The sequence below is a fragment of the Euprymna scolopes genome, chromosome 12, assembly GCF_053919585.1.
Source record: "Euprymna scolopes isolate OS-2025 chromosome 12, ASM5391958v1, whole genome shotgun sequence".
Lineage (NCBI taxonomy): Eukaryota > Metazoa > Mollusca > Cephalopoda > Sepiida > Sepiolidae > Euprymna > Euprymna scolopes.
The window spans coordinates 263,906-287,604 of NC_136493.1; the positions used below are offsets into that span (position 1 = coordinate 263,906).

At 37.0% G+C, this 23,699-nt stretch overlaps 1 protein-coding gene across 3 annotated transcripts in view; it reads left to right on the top strand.

The window, feature by feature from the left end:
- The first annotated feature begins 7,524 nt into the window (after positions 1–7,524).
- The window catches only part of LOC145291136 (uncharacterized), a 91,545-nt gene continuing 75,370 nt past the window's right edge, over positions 7,525–23,699 (top strand). For 2 of the 3 annotated variants that reach the window (XM_080136652.1, XM_080136657.1), the window contains exon 1: positions 7,526–7,605. The gene's annotated coding sequence lies outside the window, so the exon portion shown is untranslated. Of the gene's footprint in view, positions 7,606–9,799; positions 9,866–23,699 lie in introns of all 3 variants that reach the window. The other variant, XM_080136653.1, reaches the window with a different exon arrangement.

Here is a 23,699-nt window from a genome sequence, read left to right on the forward strand (position 1 = left end):
GCAAGACAAAATTAACATTATAGATGAATGAGCTGTTAGCACATGCTGAAACAAAATGCCCGTTGCACGCTCGCTTTATTTACAAAAACACTGTAAGAGACTGTTACGCCCTCTAGTGATAAAGAGCATCAATAGTTTCATCGAAGTGTAAGGGAGATAATTCTGTCCAATATATTACAGAAGAAGATAAACAAAGATTTTAAAGAATCATTAAGTCGCTTCTGCTTTTCCATAGTTTGTAGAAAAATATGTAAGGAAAGTTCTTTAAAAAAATTACTGCGCCCTCTGTAGATGTATAAGGAAAATCCTTTAAAAGTACTGTGCCCTCCGTAGATGTATAATGTTGCAGCAACGTAAAGCAATTCAATAACCAGTAAACACCGGTTCTGCACGGAATCCAACTAGCAAGGTGCCTAGACGGACACGAACGGTTACGCAGACTGGACCCAACAACGGTAAGATATCCTCACGCGGCATGAGAAGCAACAGCAACACGATTCCCGACCAAGTCAATCCTCGCTCTCCCAACGTCTTTCAATCACCCGCTTTTATGGCCGTTGTAGGCCGGCTAAATTTGCATATTGCGAGAATTTGTGTGACTTTGCGAGATATCATCTTTTACAAAAGTCGGCGCCCGCCATCTTGATCTTTCTTTATCTATTTTCGGTCGGCGACGCCGAGCCGGTTCCAAGGTAAGTCTTTCCTTTTCGTCCGTCTCTCTTACGCACCCACACAACACACAAACACGCGGGCGCTTGTCTCCTGGATGCACATTACACTCCCCCCTGATCTGATGATCACATAGAGAGCACTGTGGGGTGGCCTTTTAGTGCGTATGCTTCTGTGAAGAGGTACATTCACTGTTTCAGATTCAGGCTCTGGATCTCGTTCCGCCTCATCAGATGAAGTATCGTTATCAGTCTCTGGAGGGGGCTCACTGAATCCGTGCATCGGCAGCTCATCACTAGACGCTTCACTGCTTTCTTCTGTAGTTGTGTGACGCACCTCGGGTTGGGCGAAGATCTCGCACATGTCGTGGGGTTCCATCGACCAAAACAGACTGCTGGCTAATCACTCCAGATATTTGTCCTCGCTTAAACTTGTCGGTGCACCGATTTCCTGGGGGCCGCACCCACACTGGATCTCCCACTTCATATCTGTTACATGTTCCCTCGTCGGCTGGCTGCGTAGTGTTGATTCCCTTCACTCCTACTCGGTATGTGTAAATAGCATTCGCAGGTGCGGTTGAAGGAGACGTCCCGTCCTTTGGCATAATGTTGTACCAATATGTGGCTTCCATAATAGTACATCGCTTCCTGGCAGCAATTCTCTTGATGCTGCGGTGGCTTCTTTCAGCAATGCCATTTCCTGATGGCACATGCGCACATCGCAACCGTAGTCGGACGCCCCACTCATCTAACAACTGCCGGACTTGCTGGCTACAAAACGCTGCATCATTGTCAGTCGGGAGCTCTTCCGGCGCACCTCGCTCAGAAAAAATGGATGATAGGTGGCGAACAACATTTGCCGAATCCTGTCTGGTCATCTGCTGCCACACCGCAAATCTCGTAGGCCCGCAATCAATGAGAGTTAGAAAGGGCTTGCCACTGTAATGGGTAATATTCATGGCCAGCCGCTGCCACACACTCTCAACTTCCAATCGACCCTTCTTCCATCGCTCTGGTGCAGGATCAATAGACTGGCAAGCCTCACAATTTCTGATGATCTGTCTGACATCCATCTTGATCACTGCTGGGTATACACGCCTCACAAAATAAAGGGTCCTCTTGATACCCGGATGTCTGCTCTGTGCATGAATTTTTTGTATTTGACATGGGTCGATTGCAACTGCACAAGATCGAGCAGTAATCTCCATTCCCATCTTCGCGGCTTCATACCATTTGTGAGGTACTCGGGTCAGTTGGTCAGCACGATTACAATGTGATGGCATCAGAGTGACGCTCAGTGATAGCCCATACTCATATACCAGGTTTTTTAGCGTGTCTAGCCTTCTCCGTATTAACATTTCACTTGCTGCCTTGGTATGGATTCGTGTCCGTCCTGAAAGTGTGTCAGACACCCAGTGGTAGACACAGAGAGAATCTGTGTACAAGGTCAACTTCTTAGACTGCCACTGCAGGGCCAGATTTATCCCCTTTACAACAGCGTCCAGCTCTGCCAGGTTGATATGCTGAGAATCTGTTACGGGCCGCAGCCAATATGCATCCTCGAACACGTTTCCTCCTTGCTCCAACGATACTCCCAACGCCAAAGAACTGGCATCAACCCACACACCTACGTTGTCTCCGTTAACACACCACCACCAACAGACAGGGTCCTTCTTGTTCACTCTCTCCAGTGTCTCTTTAATTATCAGAGTTAGTAGGACATCATCGGATATGTCATCCCAACCCGTGGTTATTAAATTTGCTCTGCGTTTAATTACACCAACAGCTGCGCGGAGCCAGCCACAGACCGGTAAGTGACCAACAAGTTTTCCACACCAAGAAAAAACGGTCCGCCTTGTAACGATGTTGGGGATGCTTGGAATTTCACTGCCACGCCTCCATTGTAGGGTGCCATCTTCTTCATAAACATCCAATCCCAATACACGTGCTCCATCCCTCAAACGTTCGGGATTCTTGCATTCCAGACCAAACTGAGCCAACTTTTCTTTGACACACGACGCAGACTGTACATCTTCATTGACGTATACGTCATCAATGTAAGCTGACGTTGAGTCCCTCATGGGCTTTTCTTGGGACAATACTGTGTTGACAATAGTCTTCATGATCTGTGGTGCCACATTTAGACCAAAGCCGAGGCGTGTAAGGCAGTACCTCTGCCCCTGGAACCAAACTGTCTGGAACGGCCACAACGTCTCATCAACTCGCACCTGTAAATAGGCTTTTCGCAAATCCAATATCGAGACATTAGTGCCTTTCTGATGCCATTCCCTCAACTTGCTGGCGCATACGTCAGCATCGGCAGTGTAGGCTTCAATATGCTTATTAAGCTCCCTATAGTCCAGCACGGGCCGTACTTTCGACTTGTTATGCTGGACTACTGCCATCAAGGGTATTAGACCCTTGGGAGGCCCAAGCTTGTCCTCAGGGTAGGGGATTAACCAGCCATCTTGGATCCACGCCTTTAGTTCCCTTTCGTATTCTGCTCGGGCTTCACTGGGTATAGGGTACTCTGCAACCCCATTCTTGAGTTTAGTCGGTGCCATTCCCTCGATCCATTTCCAAGATGCAATCCAGGCCCTCTTGCGAGAGTCGTAGTCCACTGTAAAATCCGGCCGATCGATGTGGAGCGCTGCACACATTGGGGCCTCCAAGAATCGCACTTTTCCATCCCGATGAATTGCGACTCCCCCCAGCACCTTGATGGCATCGTATCCGAGCAACAGGTCAAACCCCAGGAGATTTCCTTGGGTCACGAGCACATTGATCTTAGTGGCTGCACCGGTGTCTGTGTAGATCTCGACAGTTCCAGCTCCACAGCATGTCTGGGTCTTGCTTCCTATCGTGGTGACTTTGATCTTTCTCTTAGTCCAACTTTGACACAGCCTGGCGCTCACTATAGTATGCGAACAGCCTGAGTCGAGAAGTGCTGAGCAGGGTATCCTGTTTACATAGACGGTCATCACTGGTTACGCCTTGTTCAAATTTTGCTCGGGGAGCAGGGCGGCGCTGACGTCCTCTCCCCTGTACATTTCCCGCACAGTTTTGGGCTAGATGCCCCAAACCGCCACAATTAAAACAGCGCACACGCCCCCTGTTGGTGCAATTCCTTGCAAAATGTCCACGTTGGCCGCAGCAAAAACATTTCCCATTGCTTGCAGAGTTCTGATTGGGAATCTCCCGAGCGCCAATCTGGTCTGTCTGTGTCGCCATCACAACTGGTTCCCCCAGGTCCTCCTCATCTTTGATGATGGCTCAAGCACATTCCATCAAGTGTTCCATGGTCGTTGTTGAAATGCTGGTTGAGGCTCTCGGTAGCTGCTTCAAACAAACGCGTACGAGAGAGTCCGCTCTGACACCCCTCCACTGAATAGGACTGCGAGTTTCTTTAACTCCGCGAAGAAAACGTCCACTCTTTCCTCCGGTAGAAGTTTTCGGGAAGCAAATTTTTCATAGGCCATACAAGGATCCATGGCGAATGCCTTGTACAGCGCAGCTTTAATTGCGGTGACATCTCCCTTTTCGGCAGCACTGAGTTGCTGATATACACTCAAGGCACCCCCAGCCAATCTCAGGGGAATCACAGTGTGTACCCTTTTTACCTCACAAAGGTCGCACGTCAGCTCGACCCTTTCAACCCAGACGACAATGGGCGTGGACCCATCAAACTCGGGTATGAGCTTTAAGTCGAATTTCGACTCGGTCATAGTCCTAGAGGCCAAATAGCCGAAATAGCTTGTAGAAAAATGTGTAAGGAAAGTCCTTTAAAAAAATTACTGCGCCCTCTGTAGATGTATAAGGAAAATCCTTTAAAAGTACTGCGCCCTCCGTAGATGTATAATGTTGCAGCAACGTAAAGCAATTCAATAACCAGTAAACACCGGTTCTGCACAGAATCCAACTAGCAAGGTGCCTAGACGGACACGAACGGTTACTCAGACTGGACCCAACAACGGTAAGATATCCTCACACGGCACGAGAAGCAACAGCAACACGATTCCCGACCAAGTCAATCATCGCTCTCCCAACATCTTTCAATCACCCGCTTTTATGGCCGTTGTAGAATGACTAAATTTGCATATTGCGAGAATTCGTGTGACTTTGCGAGATATCATCCTTTACAAAAGTCGGCGCCCGCCATCTTGATCTTTCTTTATCTATTTTCGGTCGCGACGCCGAGCCAGTCCCAAGGTAAGTCTTTCCTTTTCGTCCGTCTCTCTTACGCACCCACACAACACACAAACACGCGGGCGCTTGTCTCCTGGATGCACATTACATAGTTCGTATAGTTTACACGTCTGACGTCACGAGAACATGCGCTTCGTTTTTCACATTGTTTTGGAGATACCTAGTGACATGTCTCGTTGAACGCTAGGTAGCCAAGAAGTGGGTGCTCATTTTATGTTAAATTTATATAGGAAAGTGATCCCTCACTAGGTGTATCAGAAAGTGGCCATTAAAAATGATGATCAGAACTTTAATAATTCAACATACTATTTTTAGAAGCTTATAACTACTTGAAATATGTATGTCAAACCCTAATATTTTTTTCAACTAAAGGAGCAAAGACCAAATTTTTAAAAGAACAACAGGTTTAATACCAAATTATGCAATATTTGTTTTTTAAAGCGGTTTTCTTTAAAAAAAATATATATATAAAGAAAATCAACATATTTTGACTTGCTTATAAATATATGTATATATACAAATGCCAAAAAATCACTTTTTTTTTTTTTTACCCAGTGATCACCACTAATCAAGGCCCGGAAGCCACTCAGAGATAAGGGTTATTGCAAGTACATTACGTTAGTGTGGAGATTTGATGAAGTGTTTACTTAAGTGGGCGGTCCATTAGGAATTTGTTAACGTTGGACTTGAACACATCCAAGTTGTAGTCCGGTGGGAAGCAGGCAGATGGAACAGAGTTCCACAGGCGTGTAGTTCTAAGAAAGAAGCTTTGTTCATGGAATCCACGTTTTGATTTAGGCACAGATATAGAGTGGGGGAAATTTTTCACAGTGGATTCAACTAGACGGGTGTTTTTCGTGAAAGATTGGCGAGGGGGAACCAGAGATTGGAGTTCAGACGAGCACCTGCCATGGAAATAACGATAAAACAAGGATAGGCTCGCAAATAACGATAAAAAAATATACTTAAAAAAATATACTATTAAATGGGTACTTCCATCCTTCATCGTTAAAAATTTATCCATATTTATATTTTAAATTCCATGTATTTTTTAAATAAAAGGATTATTTAAAGCGAGGGTCGTAGAAAATCGCATTTTCGCAACGTGTTTTGCGCAAAGCTGTAAATAGCTGCTGCTGCAAAAATTAATTTTATGAAGTACGGATTCGTCCAAGGGACATAAATAATGTCTCTTTTTTATTGCGTGTGTTAACCAAAATTAGTATTTTTCATCCTCCATAGTTAAAAAGGAAACGAAAATTCACTTATATGTTTTTTCCCTAGAACAAAAAATCCGCTTCATCATGAATTTGTTTCGCAACTATGGCAGTTGATTAACACACACGTCGAACTTATAATCATACTGATGCAACACACTGTCCTCGATCTTCTGAACATACTCCTTTTATTGTCCAAGCGTTCGTCATCAGCCAATCGGCGGCCAGAAAAACAGTCACGTGAGGCCTGACATCATCGCTCAATAATCTTACAAAAACCACAGCCGCCATTTTTAATTTCTGCCCTCCCTGTGATCCTCCCAGCAGGTAAAATAACACACGTAGACACGTGGTCGCTTTCTTCTTTCATTCTGTTCGACTTTACACATCGATTTTTTTTTTTTAATTCTTTTAATGAAATACACGAGTTTTGGATTGATATATTTTAATACTTCTTTATCGACTATTTTTTTTTTTTTAATATCTAAAAAAAAGAAAACATTCAATGAAATAGAAATATTTGCCTTCAGCGTTTGGTATTTACTTGACGATGTAAGCATAACATGAGCTTTCATTAAAAAAAAAATCAACGTGTTTTTTTTTAATAAAAAAGGTTTTACACTTTGGACGTTACAGGTAAATTTCCAAAAAAAACTATTCTTTTTTTTTCTTTTTTTTTAATTAGAATATTTTCTGTATTGATCTTTTATCTTCAATTTGAGAGATATAAAACTTTGGTGAGTAAATTAATTATTTAAATTTTAATAGACATTTCAAAATGGGGGGGACGTAAATTTAAAAAAAAAGTTTCTCTAAACTATTATATTTGGTCTATTGGAAAGAGCATAAAAAAATTTCACATTGATCCTGAAAATATCGCAAAAATTGAACTCATAGAAAAATTTTGATAGATTTTTAAAATTTAAAAATTTAAAAATATTTAACTCGTACAATAATTCTATTGATTTTATTATGTAAAAAAATGGCTGCATGAAGGCACGCCGGCATTTTGTAAACACTGTTTTTTAGCAAATAATATTTCTATTATTTTTAAACAACTTGTTTATTTTGGGAGTATATAATTTTAAACAATTGTTTATTTTGGGAGTATATTCCATATAGAAAATAAACAACCAACTTTACAAAGAGAAATTATGAGGGTTTTTTTTTTAATATTTTATTCGCAGTTTTCTGTTAGGGGGTGTCAAAAATTCCTCCAAATTTCTGATACATTTAATCCCGCACTCATGTTAATTTTTTTTTTTTTTTTTTTTTTTTCAAAATTTCTTCTTCCATATTATTTTTAAAGGCCGTCTAAACGCATTAGTCAAAAAAAAAAGTAGATTTTATTTATTTACTTTTATTTTGTTTATTTACTTTTATTTTATTTATTTATTTATTTATTTTTCTGCGAACTTGTTTTCCGGGCGCCATCTTAAACCACAAACTCCTCCCGTTATAATTAATACGTCATCTAATCGTTTCTTTGTTGAAAGCAGATTGCCAAACAAAAAGTAAGTATCACATGAATTTAATCGCTTTTTAGAGTTCTTATTTTACTACAGTGGCACATCCAAATTAGGTGCTAATGCGCTTACTGATCCGCGCTATTTTTTAAATCGTATTTCCAAGTTTAATTAAATGTTGTTTGTTTTTTTTTAAATTTAATTGTAAGATTAAAGTACAGAATAGGTAAAAACACCCTCCCCTCCTCATATTTAGAATGGCTTTTTTAAATAATTACGTTATTATTTCAGCACAGATAACTAACTACACTAGTACCGTTTTTTTTTTGTTTTTTTTTTATTCGATTGTGAGGTTAAAGTACAGAATAGGTACAAACACCCTCCCCTCATCATGTTAAGAATGGCTTTTTAAATAATAACGTTATTATTTCAGCACGGATCAATAAGTGTATGAGTACCCCAAATTATTATATTTCCCTTTGGTTTTGTTTAAGTTTACATTCCATGTTTGCATAAACGAAAACTGTTAATTATATAATACTTGGCAGCCTCGCCGTGCATTTACGCCAGGCCAAGTCGAAAATAAGTTCGACAACTCATCACCTCAGTATTTTACACCGTCAAATCATGTGTTATTTTGTTCGTAAAATTATATTAAACGAATTTGACGTAAACACTTGATTAAAAAAAGTAAACGAACAAAATATAAATGTTTATATATTTATAACTATTTCTATTTATTTAACAAAAAACGAAAAAATCGTTAGAAAGTATATCATTGGTTTAACAGAAAAATGAACAAAATAAAACAGTTTTATCACGATATTACGAATTATTGTTACTAGTGCATTTATTGATCCGGGCTGAAATAATAACGTTATTATTAAAAAAACATTCTTAACATGGGGAGGGGAGGGTGTTTTGTACCTATTCTATACTTTAACCTTACAATTGAATTAAAAAAAAAAAATTAAAAAAAACGGTGCTAGTGCAGCAGAGAGTGATCCGCGTTATTTTTTAAATCGTATTTCCAAGTTTTATGGTATATTTTTTTTTTATTCAATTGTGTAAGGTTGAAGTATAGAATAGGTACAAAACACCCTCTCCTCCCCATGTTAAGAATGGCTTTTTAAATAATAACGTTATTATTTACGTCCGGGTCACTCTCTGCACTAGTACCAAAAAAAAAAAAAAAAAAAACATATCATAAAACTTTAATTAAAGTTGGAAATACGATTTGAAAAATAGCGCGGATCAGTAAGTGCACTAGCACCGAATTATTAATGTTTTATCACGCTATTACGAATTATTAAAGTTTTATCACTATATTACTATTTATTAAAGTTTGGGTTTTTATTACTGTACACATAGATTCGAAAAAGTTGTCAAAAAACAAATATATAGCAAATAAATGTTATCAAAGGCAAGATAAGTTACTTTTCTACCTAACTGGATATGTTTTTAGTGTTTTTATTCAATGTAACATGTTTATTCAGCTCTAAAAACATACAATGTTTACCAATGTATTGGAAAGTTTTAAATGGCGCCCAAATCTCTCTGTGACACTGTAAGTTTGAGAAAAGGTGTTACAAATAAATAAAAAAAACTAGACAAAATATAGTTAAAAACTCGCTCAATATATGTTACCGTGGCATAGGCTGACATATATTCGGTGGGGTTTGAACAGCATATTTTTTATTTTTAACTCCTTTTTCCAAAATTACCGTGTTAAAGAGAGATTCGGGTGCCATTTTAAATTTTTCAATACATCGGTAAATGCTGTATGTTTTTCGAGCTGAATAAACATGTTTTACATTGAATAAAAACACTAAAAACATGTCCAGTTAGGTAGAAAAGAAACTTATCATGCCTTTGATAACATTTATTTGTTATATATTTGTTTTTTGACAAATTTTTCGAATCTGTACAGTAATACAAACCCTAAAATTTTATCATGATATTATGAATTATTAAAGTTTTAAAATATTTATTAAATATTTTACTTTTATGCATTGTTTTATTATAAAAATGATTTATAAATCTGAAATATGACAACTGACTACGTGTTAATAATCACAGAAATTAGGGAAAAAAAGGTAGAATTTATATTTTGTTTACGTGGTTCATTATTTCAGATTTTATTTTGTTTTATATTGTTCGTTTTTCTGTCATATACTTTCTAAAAATTGTTTCGTTTTTTCTTAACAAAATAAAACATTATTTGACGGTGTGACCCTTCTAGAGTTGTTGAATTTACTTTCAACTTTGCCGAGCGTAATTTCAAGATTGCCGAATACGTTCCAATCAGGTAATTTTTTTATTTTGTTTTTTGAAGTTTGCGAATGTCTTGAAAACGTTACAAATACATTGATTTCTTATCAAAGGTAGTGATTCAATTAAATATAGCTCACCCGCGCTATTTAAAACGTCATGCACAATAAATAAATACATTGTAGCGTTAGGTGTATCAGAATTTTGGGGCAAGTCGCCATTGCAAACATTTGATTAAATAGACTCTCCATGTCTACAAGCTTATAACAATATGAAAATGTAATTTCAAACCCTAATTTTTATTTCAATAAAATGAGCAAAGACCAAATTTTAAAATCCTTAAAGGTTTAATCGAAAAATATACAATTTTTTTCCCATCGGTTTTCTTTAAAAAAGATTGCACGAAAATCAACAAATTTAACTTCATCGAAATCTAATAAATATATATAACTGCCAAAAAATCACTTACCTGTTCAAAATTACTAAGCTATGGGTGCTTCTATTCTTTATGTATAAGAATTTGTCCATATTTATATATTATATTCAATGTATTTTTTAAATAACAGGATTTTTAAACAACAAGTCCCAGAAAACATTTTTTTTTTTTTTTTTTTTTTGGGCATATGTTATCAACCATTAGCGAAACCGGAAGTTCGTCGATTTGTTATATATGGAAGCAGAAAAGTGACAAAAATAATTATTTCAAAAACGTAAAAACACATTAGTAATCTCGATAGTAACTATATGAATAAACAAACATTTAATGTAATAATAACGAACAAAAACACTTTTTTTTTTACTATAAGCATATTTTATTCAGTTTTGTATAAAATAAATGAATGCTTATGTATATAAGTGGTCAGTATGTGCTACCATATTTAAAAAATATGAACATTTAATTCATGGGTTTTGTGCCAATTACAAAAAATTTGCTCAACCAAATTTCTATTTTTTGTATTCTTTTAAAGAAATACATGAATCTTTGATTTAATATATTTTAATTCTACTTCATCGAGTGAATTCATTTTTTAAATATCTAAAAAAACATTGAATGAAATAGAAAAAATTGTCATCAGCGTTCAATATTTACTTGACAATCTAAGCACTTTACAGGTAAATTTCCAAAAAACACTTCTTTTTTGTTGTTTTAAATTAGAATATTTTATTTATTGATCTTTTATTTTCAATTTGTGAGATATAAAACTTTGGTGAATAAATTAATTATTTAAATTCTAATAGACATTTCAAAATGGGGGGGTGAATTTTACAAAAAACGTTTGTCTAAAATATTATATTTAGTTTATTGGAAAGAGCATAAAATTTCACATTGACCCTGAAAATATCGTAAAAATTAAACCAATAGAAAAATTTTGATAGATTTTTAACGTTTAAAAATCGAAAAATATTTAACTCGTAAAATTCTATTGATTTCATTACGTAAAAAAATGTCTGCATGAAGGGGCGCCAGCACTTTGTAAACACTGTTTTTTAAAAAATAAAAAATAATATTTCTATTATTTTTTAAACAACTTTAATAGTTTATTTTGGAACTATATTCCATAAAGAAAAGAAACAACCCACTTTTAAAAGAGAAATTACAAGTTTTTTATATTTTATTCACAGTTTTTTGTTAGGGGTGTCAAAACTTCCCCCAAAATTCTGATGCACCTATTGTAGTGTGCTTATGCATTCATGTTACTGTGATATTTTTTTAATAGTATATTCAAAGCTAGTTCAAGTTTTACGATATCTTTGTTTAATAATTTGCTAGGTAAAAGCACAGAATAATTTTAAAAAACACCTTCCCATCCTCATGTTAAGAATGGCTTTCTAAATAATATAATTATTTTTTCAGCACAGTAACATAGTTGCCAATTTTAGTGTTTATAGAAAATATATATTTTTTTAAATAAAGTATACTGTGGAAAAAGAGTTGACAATACCCACACAGACTGCAAAAAAAAAAAATCTGAAATATTAGAAGTGACCAGTCTCAGGCGCATGTGTGGGAAAGCAACTTTTTTAACAAGTCATTAGAGCAAAATGAATGTCCGATCTCCAAAATGTAAAAAAAAAAATTTTCCTTCACTTTAAATTCACCAAAATTTAGGAAATCAACCAACTTTAATGAATTTTTCAATATTTTCTCTATATTAGTTGGGTATTTTTTAACCATATTTTATTCATGTTTAAAACAAATTAATTACCAAAACAAATTGGTTTGCGACCCATGCTTTATAGTTACACCATTTCTACTTATTATTAGAGGGGAACCTAGAAAAGAGTGTACTCTATTTGTCTGGTATGTCCACAAAAATCTCATCATAGCTTGTGTGTATCCGTCACCAAAAACAATGTAGCCCTGGAGTGCCATTCTGTAGCGATATCGACCCAAGGAGTGATAAATGTGGTAAGATGGCAGTCTTCCTCACAGAGGGATACACTGTGGTAACCGTTTCATGCATTGAGAACAGTCTTCTTTTTACCAGATGGCACTGATCACGCTTGGAGGAATGGAGATGGTGTATGATGTGTTTCACGATTTGCATTTAGGGCTTGAAGATCGACTGTGTGTTTTGGTTGGCTTCTTTTTTTTTTTTTTTTGCACAAATCACCATTCTATGACATCAGGTGACAGGTTCGCCAATTGGTACTCCCAATTCAATGTCTCTGTCAATTCCTTTTTTGACTTCCTCCCACCAACAATATATGGGAACCAGGATAGGCATATGATGAACTATAGGCTCAGCATCTGGGTCCACCATTTGCTTTAGCAGTGAACAATCCATCATAGGTAATGTTTGATGTTCACATGTGTTAAATATGCTGGTGCCATAGAGATCAAGAAGAAACCATTGAAACTTCACACGGTTTTCCTCTGTTGCTGTGTATGGTAGTGCAGTTAGTAGTGGAGATGGCGCATTGGGCATCTGCAAGTTGCCCTGTTTGTTTCACCTATGGTGGCAGCATTTTGAGTGTGCATGTCGTGCGGTTGGAAAATCAGGAGCAGTCAAGTCAAGATCTGCACAAGTTTCTCTGCTTAGAAATAATTTATCTGATGATGGGGTGATATATATAATTTCGACCAGTTGTCCATACTGATTTCTGCTAGAGAGGTGCAGTAAAATGGCTCCCAATATTTTGATAAGTAGTTGTATGCATGCGCCTCGTTACTGAGATTAAGTTCGATTCATGTAGCCAAAAGTGGTGGGCCAGTTTGAGACCAGCAGAGCAACTTTGACAGCTGGTGTTGGCCACGGCTGGTATACTAATGGCCACAGAATGTGCCCGTAAGTCAACATCCAAAGCTGAGTGATCTCCGGGAAAAGCCTCTACTGTTAGATTTATGAATCATTGAGGTTTGGAGTTCTGCTTTATCCAAGTGTTGGAAAGACTGTCATATATGTGGTGATCGAGTTGTATGCTGGTCTGTTGTTATCTATGCCATCCACTGTTGGTCCTGCGGGTTTTACTTTTAGATGAACCATCAGTCATTCTTGCCTATATCATCCAGTCTTGACACTACACACCCCTCAGATTTTTTTCTTATAAACACCTCATGAAATTTAGGTAAAAACTAAGAACTGCATTTTCAGCTACATTTGAATAACGGAACTCATTTTTTCAGATGGTTGGTTTTAGTCCAAAAATAAGAAATCTGTGTGGCACAACACCCTATTTTAGATTCTGGATGTTTTAGAAAATCTCCTTTTTGGGGGCTAAAAATAATACTCTTGGGCCTAAATTTCAAAGGTAATGAATCCAAAAATCATAGTTATAAAGGCAACAAATGAAAGGAAAGACCTCATTTTGATCAATTCATGTGCCACTGCAGCACTTTTAAAGAGGTCGTTTGGCCCTCCAAAGCAGAGCAACAAAAAAGATAAATGTGGTGCTTTCCATGAAACAACTTTTGGATTTTTTTAAATAACATGGGTGAAACTTTCATAAAATCAAAAAATATCTCTTGGTGTTACCACTATTCTGGCATACTTAAACACCAGATTTGGTGGGTTTTTTTTTTTTAATTTCTGGGTTTAAGTAAGATAATTGTGATATTTGCAACAGACTAGTGTGATCTTGAGTGGTAGAACAAAAACACAGAAAGCTTTGCGGAAAACATAGGTCAGAATGTCAAGTGAGAGCTTGCATACCAGCAAATCTGCTCTTATTTCAGAGTTTCCCACTGTAGTGAGGGCAGTGGAATTCCCCACCTCAGCCAGAAAATTTTGGTCTAAATTTTGTATTACTCTTAACAAATGTAAAGCAATTCCTCTCGGTCTAAATAGCTCCAAAACATTGCTTTATCCCCTCTCCACAGGGTTATGGATCTCAAATTGCTGCCCAAAATGTCCCCACCACACATTCAGAACCCTGTATTTACAGAAATTTTGGCTTTGTCATCTTAAGCACCAGGAGAATTTTGGCAGTTCAACAGATTACATATGCATTACTGTGAAATATACAAACTAATATATATAAAATCATCAGAAGTAAATAATCTAAGTACTTTCAACATCTATCAAAGTAATTCTGGGTTTTGTTTTTTTTTTTCCTGATCTGTGATGAAATATGTTCTTCCATTTGATAACATGTTTTGTGTCATGACCTTCATGATTATCTTGTTCAATGGAATCCATCCCTTATCATCTGTACCAGGTCAGTGAAATTGAGCTGATGGCTCATGTGGATGCAGGAATTTGCAAGTGAGGTCTTGTTCATTCTTATTTATAACCTCAGTTAATGCCAACCACCAAACCCTGGCAAAGATGCAAGTGATGTAGTCATTGCACTTGAGAGTCTAGTATCTCATTCTTTGGTGCTGGCATGGCCAGGAAGGAATAATCAACAAAGATTGTTGTGTTGATACTTGATTATTTTCCTTGGATTGTGTATTGGGATGTTGGAATGAAGTGATGACAACTTTTAGTTCCAGGGATGGTATCACTGAACTGGTACAGGAGATACAAGATTTCTCCTACTGATACCATATGTTCTTTGTCAATGATGAGGACAGTAATTACTTTGATTGATGTTTTGCAGTATTCCTCAACTGCTCAGAATATTAAAATTTGATTGTTGATAGGCATTTGAAACTTGGCGTGCAGTATCTTATGCTTGGCAGTACACTCAATTCCATCACAAGGGGATTTCTTGTGACTGGTTGCAAAGAATGTCCAAGTTGCATCAATGCCAAAATCAGATTTGTGGTGACAAAGCTTGAGAAATGCCTTGCAACTTTTATATTGATCAGCACAGCCATCACTGAAGTATTCAGTTCTTTTAATCTATTGCAAATTCTCCTTGATCCATGTGATGAAAATTCTTTGCAATTCATTAACGAAAGGGGTGTCATAGTCAAGATCGTCAGATATAATGCACAAAGAAATGTATTGAAGTTTTGTAGTGGAATCGGCAATAACTGAAATGGAGGGAAATAAAGAGCTTACCCCTGGATACGTCTATTATTGTGTTGTGGGCCGAGCAGAAGAGAGTTCCAAGATGACGTCCATGGGTTTTTATTTGTTTTAACCCTATGCAATTTTCGCAGAATCATGTGTGATCTCACGCGACTATGCAAATATATAATTCCCGGCCGCTATAAAGGCAGGAGGTTGAGAAGAGGTCAGGGAGTGTTTTGGAGAGTGTGCGTAGGTGGTTCTGACAGTTGGATTGTTCTTTGTGACAAACTACGAATCTGAAAGAAGCGAGTTTTTTTCTGCCTTTTCTTTTTTTTTTCTGTCTCCTTTTTTCTCTACGGTCATCACAGCCAAGAGATTTCTCTCTTCAACGGGCGAAACTGACTATTTCCTATCTGTTGCTGATTTTGTTTTCCTGCTACATTTTTCTTCAAGTTTTCCATCTTGTTTGAAATATATCACCACAGGATGCATGGTACACTGGTCTTTATTCGAGTGATACTCCTGGATTTCATCCTGCACCACGTAATGGTAATTTTCTGCGAAGTACAGAAGAATTATGCACTCTTCCTCAGTGATCTCATCTTTCTTAGTGTGAGGATTTGAGCCTTACTCTTTGCTATACAAGAGTGGATGGTAAAATTATGCTATACACCAGCAATTCCATGAAATCTTTAACATCAACTGTGAATGTCTGTAGGGTTGTCTTGTGTACATCTGCCACTGGTTGTAAGATATATCCTCATCAATTTCAAATTGTATGAATTTGTCACGAATGTACTTTTCCAGAGTAGTATATCAAGGAGTTTTAACAGTGATGCACCATACATTTAAGATTTGTGGTGTCACACACTACCATAGCTATGAAGTCCTTGTTGGTGATGTTGAACTTAGGGAGTTGGGTGGCTTCATTGTCAGTATTCGTATCTTCAGATTTTTCAGCTTTCCTTTTTAACTGTGTTTTAACAGAAGTGTTCACAAACAAACAATCAACAATCAGTTTTATATTCTGATGATAAGTGCAAACGCATACGGAATAGGAACCTGATTAGGACACAATGACACACCATTTTGAGCAAAGCTTGCAAAACTTAGAAACTCCTATTTTGTGGTCTGGATATTTCTGCTTGCACGCTCCGTATAGAGAAGATTTCACATTAATTTTGTTGCCAATGCTCACATAATCTTTACCTCCAGGCATCATTCTCGAATATTCATCATCATCATAGAATGCTTGAACAGACTCAAAACCTTCTTTGGAGAAACCTCTTCATTTCATCTTGTCAGGTAATGAAATAATATTGCGGTTTTGTTTTAAGTGCTCATGCTTCACAGAATATGTATTCAGATACATTGAAGTAATCTGCAACCTTCTTGCATGACCAACTTTCAGAGGTCATTCATCAGTTGAAATTTGTCATTTGTACTCATACCATTTTTCATCATGGCATCAAGCAGATGATCCAAGTCAGCTGCCTTGGCAACCAGTTCTCTTTCACACACCCTGTTCTCAGTATTGTTTTCAAGTTCAGGACTTCCAATGTCAAGAATTTCAGCAGTGATTTCTTTCTGTTTTTCATAGCTCCTCTCCAGTTTCTTCTGTACCATGTTGATTTGCATTCATTTCTGCACTCCATGAGTTTTTAATGGTAAAATATTGAATGTGTCAAACTATCATTCAATTTTTCTTTCTTCAGCTCAATACTGCAATCATGACTTTCTTCAGTCAAACTCTCTTCCATATCCTTTGCATCTATGGTACAATGATGGCACAACTTCCATCCAGGTTTCGTATTGTATTTATGACTGCTCAATATCTGAGCCATCTTTAAATTCGTCTAAAAAAGCAATGAACCCAAGTCAAAACTTAGTTACAGGTATTTTATGCTCAATACAATGGTATGTGGCAAAATGTTCCAGATTTTTGCAATTTTTTTAATATAATTTGTGGTATATAAACTTTTTGCCTCCAGCAATACCCATGGATCTTTAATTGATCAATAACAATATCATTAGGCTACAAGAAATTATCAAATTTATAAGTAAATACTTGCCAAGAATTTTTGACATTTATGACCTTTTCTAAATTTTCTGAAAAATTATCAAAAATGTAAACACTTTTTTTCTGAAATCCTAAATTAAAAATCTAGCACATACAAAAGTTGCCTATCCATATAAGGAACAACTTCTTCTATGAGCCAGACTTTTAATTTTGGCCTTCAAAAAATGTTTTGTTTTTTTTTTTTTACATGAATGTTTTACCAAAAAGTACCCAAAATTGAATTGTGAGGTTATAATCAGGATTCGGTTCTGGGGTTCGGGAAGGAGTGAGTCACTCGCTTGATAACAGCACGTTTCTGCCCTCTTCTTTTCCAATCGACCACACCTGGCCTCTCACCACTAATGTCACATCGCATAATCTGAACTCCAGCAACATGAAATACTTTTCAAGAGAAGATGTTCACGACTCTTTCCTTTTTGTGTATATTGCAGGGAATTTTTCCTGGCTTTTATATCCTCCTATCAAAAAGAAAAAAGGTAGAGACAACACAAAAAAAATAGCTTCTCCCATCATGCACTACCTTTCCAAAATGCGATTCAGGTATATAAATGAGCTAGCCATCCTTTCCTTCTTTCCCAAAGAGCAATGCAGATATGCCCGGTACGTTGTATATTACTTGTTTCTCTTGTTTTTGTTTCTAACCATAACCTAGCCTTAAACGGTACCTTTTCTTTTTTCCTTTTGCATATACCCCACAGCTCTCATATCTTGGGTCCGTATATAATTTTTTAAATTTTCAGATTTTGCATTGAAATGCCCAGATTTGAATTTCCCATTAAATTTTGACCAGGAACATCTATAATATGTGGTTTTCATGCCTGTTCAAAATCATAAAATTTTGTTCCAAAGTGTGACCAAGATTTTGAAATATGTTGTATGCATGTGACTACCCGAAGACTATTCTTAGTTGAATGTGTTGGATATTATTATACAGGAACTACATAAGGAAGTCATTGAATTTCTCTTCAACAATAACAAACTGATAAAGAAAATCACAAGCAAAGAACAACTTACAAAATGCCAAAAACCTGGCCAGCATTGCTTTGTCTTTTGAAAACTCAAACACAACTTGGAATAAAATCATTTATCATAAACAAATAACTAATATACCGCATATGGGGAGATCTCTAATGGCAAAATTCAGTTATAAAGTGAGTTCCAAAGAGTTAAAATTCTGTGTTTTTGTTCTACTACTCAAGGGGATCACTTTAGTCTGTTGCAAATATCACAATTTTCTCACTTTAACCAGGAAAGTTTTTGAAAAATACCAAATTTTAGGGATTATAATCACTAGAATAGTTGTAATGCAAAGAAATATTTTTTTGTTTTTATGAAAGTTTCCAAAAGTTTTTCATGAAAAGCACCACAGTTATCCTTTTTGTTGCTCTGCTTTGGAGGGCCAAACGACTTCTTCAAAAGTGCAACAGTGGCACATGAATTGATCAAAATGAGGTCTTTCCTTTCATTTGTTGCCTTTGTAACTATGATTTTTGGAATCATTACCATTGAAAACATACTTGGGTGAAATTTAGGCCCAGGAGTATTATTTTTAGTCCCAGAATTGCAAATTTTCTAAAACATCCAGATTCTAAAATAGAGCACACAGATTTCTTATTTTTTGAACAAAATTAACCATCTGAAAAATGGGTTCTGCTATTCAAATATAGCTGAAAATGCTGATTTATCTTAGTTTTTACCTAAATTTTATGAGGTGTTCATAAGAAAAAAATCCGAGGGGTGGGTGATGTTAGGACTGGCCGATATTGGCTTGAATGGCTCATCATTGACATTACATAGAGAGTTCAAAACAGCATTCCCTTTCGTGAACTTTTCGGACTGTGTTGGTAGAGTAAAATTAGAAGTTCCTTTACTGCAACATATGTTTTCAAAGTGGCTGTCTTGATGACAGTGTTCACATTTGTGTCTAAAGGCTATGCATTGAGTTCTGTAGATATGTGTGGTGCATTTTGTGCCATGACTGCATTTACTACATTAGGAATATAGTCCTTGTTTGTGCTTATCAAGTTCGTGCTTAGTTCTCTGGTATGATGACCGTGCAGCTTCCATTGAATAGGTGTTTAACAATTTCAAGGCAGATCACTTTAGCCTCAATAAATTGAAACAACTCTTCTAATAACATGTCCTGGTTTGTATTTTCCAGGAGGTCTAGTTGAATATCATGAGCCATAATCCCTTGGCTTGGCATGTCACATATGATGACGTCAGTGTAGTTCACGTTGTAGTTACAGCTGGAGCATGTTATTACAAACTTACATATACCTGTCTGTTCTCAAAGGCGAGCATCGAAATGGCATACCGATTCATCACAATCTTGCTTCATGTGCAGTGTAACCCTTACAACCACTGTGCTTTCTTCTCAGACAGTTAGCTTCTAGATGGCACACATGACCTTATCCATGGGTTCATCTGTGAGTTTCCCACCTGATGTATGAGTGAGATCCCTATGTAGTGGCTCTTCACAGCATTTCAATAGTTGGATCACTTCTTTGTGATCGGATATCTTTATGGCGGCCACATAATCATGCCATCGCAATTGAAAGTAAACCCAGTCTTTGCTAGTACTGGTTGAGGTTATGGTTGGCCGATTAACCTTCTCAACTGTGGCCATATGAGTAGAGGCACCAACAGTGTGTATGGCACCATGGGTTGTCAAGAGTGCTGGCACAATAGCTGCATCATGGTCTGGTGTGATATAGTTGCATGCAAGGAAGGGGGACTCTATGGCAGGCATAGTAGCTCAATTGGAATTCGGTTGTCTTGTTCATAGATAAGAGTGTACTCTATTTGTCCAGCAGTTGTTTATTGTCCACTGACAATGAACAAGATCTAAAAGAGGTAAAGACAAAGCAGTTAGAATTACACAATAATAATCCTCTACATCACTGGTTAATCTTGTTTCTTTACTAAAACAATGAATACCGTTTTCTCATTCCCAATTTCTTTCTCTCTTTCACTAAATTTGCAAATTAAGGGTGCTTACATACGACATATGTTTTCTTGACTGGTCTTGCTGCTCTTCTTAGACAAATTGAGGGCACAGGTTTGTGGGAGTTGAAACTCCTAAGCTAACTCGATTGTCGCCCTTTAACTCAGAAGAGGACCTAGCTATGTCACTTCCTTTTTCTCATATTTCTTTCTCTTTTCCGCTGAATGCTCGACAAGTCAAATTGAAAAATATCATGTCAGCAGTCTACCAATTGTTGGAGGAGGATAGGATAGAATGGTATTGTAGAAAGATTGAGAGTTTGTTAGAATAAGAGTTTGTTACTTGCGATAGGCTGACAAGTTAGTCAGTGAGGCTGGCTGGGTGATCGATGCCCCCACCAGGAGCGATTTCTGTCACATCTTGACTGGTCGAGCGTTCAGCAGAAAAGAGAAAGAAATATGAGAAAAAGGAAGTGACGTAGCTAGGTCACTCTTCTGAGTTAAAGGGCAACAATCGAGTTAGCCTAGGAGTTTCAACTCCCACAGATTTCACAGTTTGTCTATCTTTTGTTTCCAACTAACAGTGCAGGAGCTTTGGTAGTGTTTAGCGCAGCTGCTCTATCATCAGTTGTATAATATCAGATTAGTTGTAGTGCCATGTCATACATAGACAGCGACCCAGCAGTTAACTCTCATTGGCATTCTTGAAGCTACAACCATCGAGATAAGACTTGCCTAATAGTCTACTTGTGTGTGCATATTATGCATCACAGTGACCCACTTCGCGTAACATATTCTACCCACAAATTAAAACTATCATGTGTAATCATATATGTAATCAAAAAAATCAAATGACATTCCAAATAAAAATCTTGATCAAACCAGACGCCCATCCAAACAAAACTAATTAGCATCCTCCCTTAACTCTAGCTATGATACTATTGCTTCTCTGAGGAGAGTTACTTGGTTAAGGAATGTCCTGGGAATGCAACCAGCTCCCCGGGTGAATAAACGATATCTAAAGATATCTAAACGATAGGCACATGTTAGAAACATCAACACAACGGGTCGAGATGTTGTCGGCTATAACTGGCTGGCATGGATTGCTTCTTGTCTTCATTGTGTTGTTACAGGCATCTTCCCATCATCGGCATTAATAGCATGCTGAAACTTAACGCTTATACAGAAATAGCGAACAAATGCATTTTTATAAAAATATAATTTATTTAAGATTTAACAATGAGGAGCATATTTTTATAAAAACCAGTTGAAACCAGATGCATGCTATGTCGCATTTACTGACTCCAGAATGCAAGCGTCAACTGTTTAAAACAATGAAATTATTTTTAATTCTCTCTTTCTTCATTGAAAGAGAGAGAAGGGGAGTGAAGGAGAGAGGGAGGGGGAGGGACATACATACATAATGTTTAAACATTGTTTTGTTTTTATATCCATGAGTTTTTTCGGCTTTGGCCTTTCAGATTCTAAGGTTTTATATCGTTTTGCCTTGGTTCAATATTATAAACAAACTGTCATTCTTGGCTTGAGTCATAGCAGAACATTTTCAAAATCACAAACACCTGTTTAACACATCTGCACCTCACAAGTACAGACCAAGTTAGGCACAAGGTTACTTAATGTAGAAGCCTCCAGCTCCCTCAAAAGGGGCTACATCATTGTGCTACACAGCATTCACAAATATCCACTGGCTTCAAAGTAGTCTAAATTATATGGAATCTTTTCTCTTAGTAAATTCCCTGTGAAAGCAACCTACATTCCTCAATCCTCTCTCTCACTGATTTAACATTACAAGATACCTCCTTCTCTACCATAAAGCTTTGGGCAAATATATGCAAAGACTTTGAATCTATATTCATAACACCCTCCCTAAACTAGAGAGCATAAACTAGAATGAAGTGATCAAGCCTTCATGTGTGATAGACTCGCCTTTCAACACTGCATTAGTTACTACTATTTCCTGTACTGTTCTCCTTCGACTCAAGACTGTACATTAATAGACCATGTTTCTGACAGTATAGATGCAGTGCTCTCCTTAGGTACTAACACCCACATACATATGTTTGGTGTTGTTTGTGTTCTCACCAGTAATAGGGTTGGCTTCTCAAGTTACACAGATGCAGCAAGATGCTGTACTCATAGTTTCTCTTACACAAACAGTCATGTTCCTAACTCTTCTCTCAGATTTTGAAGACTAGCAAGCTTCACTTTTGGACTTAACTACAGTGTCTGAGGATTGTGTGACAAATGCCTATTGTTTACCCAGAAATAAAAATAAATTTGTCATCTCAGTAGACCTCACCCTTAATTCCTGATCCAAAGTTAAGGAACTATTGCTCAAAATGACAAGATAGTACAAATAGCTTATTGGAACACAATTAGAGAACACATTCTATATACCCCATTGTCTAATATCTTTTCTCTTCCTGCTGACTAGTGTTCCAAAGAGATAACCAAATGGTGCAAAGCAGGCATTGAAGTACTATAGTCAGCCCCACTCACTCAAATAATTCACTTCAAATTGTGCAGCTACCATTACATGAATGTTGTATTAATTTTGGTTATTCGTTCACAATAAGTCAAGTAAAAATAAGCAGAAATATATAAATGCAAGAAATCGTTATAAGCGTGAAATAGCCATAAAAAGGCATAGCAATGTAACCACAAAGTGCATAGTAACAGAAGATAAGAACTCGTGATTTCTAGAAAATTTATAATAGTGTTGTAAATAAAGTGCAATCAGTAGTTTCTTCACTATCCAACAACCATGCATGGCATCCGAGAAGGCTTGACTGCTTACCAGAGGATTCACCTTTAAATCGCCTTAAACCCCACAAACAACTTCCTCCCAAATTTCCGTCAGTGGAAAGAAGCCACACAATGATCTGGTAATCATTCATTCTCATGTCCACAATATCATTAAAAAAGTTATACACCTCCAAAGCATGTGGATCTAATTTCATCCCTGCTACACTAATTAAGAAATGCTTAGTTGAGCTAGCCCCTGTACTCACCAAACTCTACAACAAAAGCCTTGCTGAATGATTTTCCTGATAGCTATATAGCTGTCTCTAATATTAGTGTACAAGAATTCTGGTGAAAGAACTGATTTGTTCAGTTATTGCTTTATTAATTTTATCCCTATCTTTGAGGTCATAATCAAGCAAGCACTAGTCACCACCTCATAAAACTTCTCTTTAATCAACGATATAGATTTGGGCAAGCCGATTCTATTACAGATATTTAACATTCATCTCTGACAGCATATTCTGATCTGATATCGTTTACTTTGGATCTTGAGTTCGGCATTGTTTTGTTTGCTATAATTAAAAGCATGCAAATCCAGGGGCCGTCTTGAACCCACCTTCCACCTTTTCCTCTCAGAGGTAGATACAAACAACAGAGACCATTTCATTATACTGGAT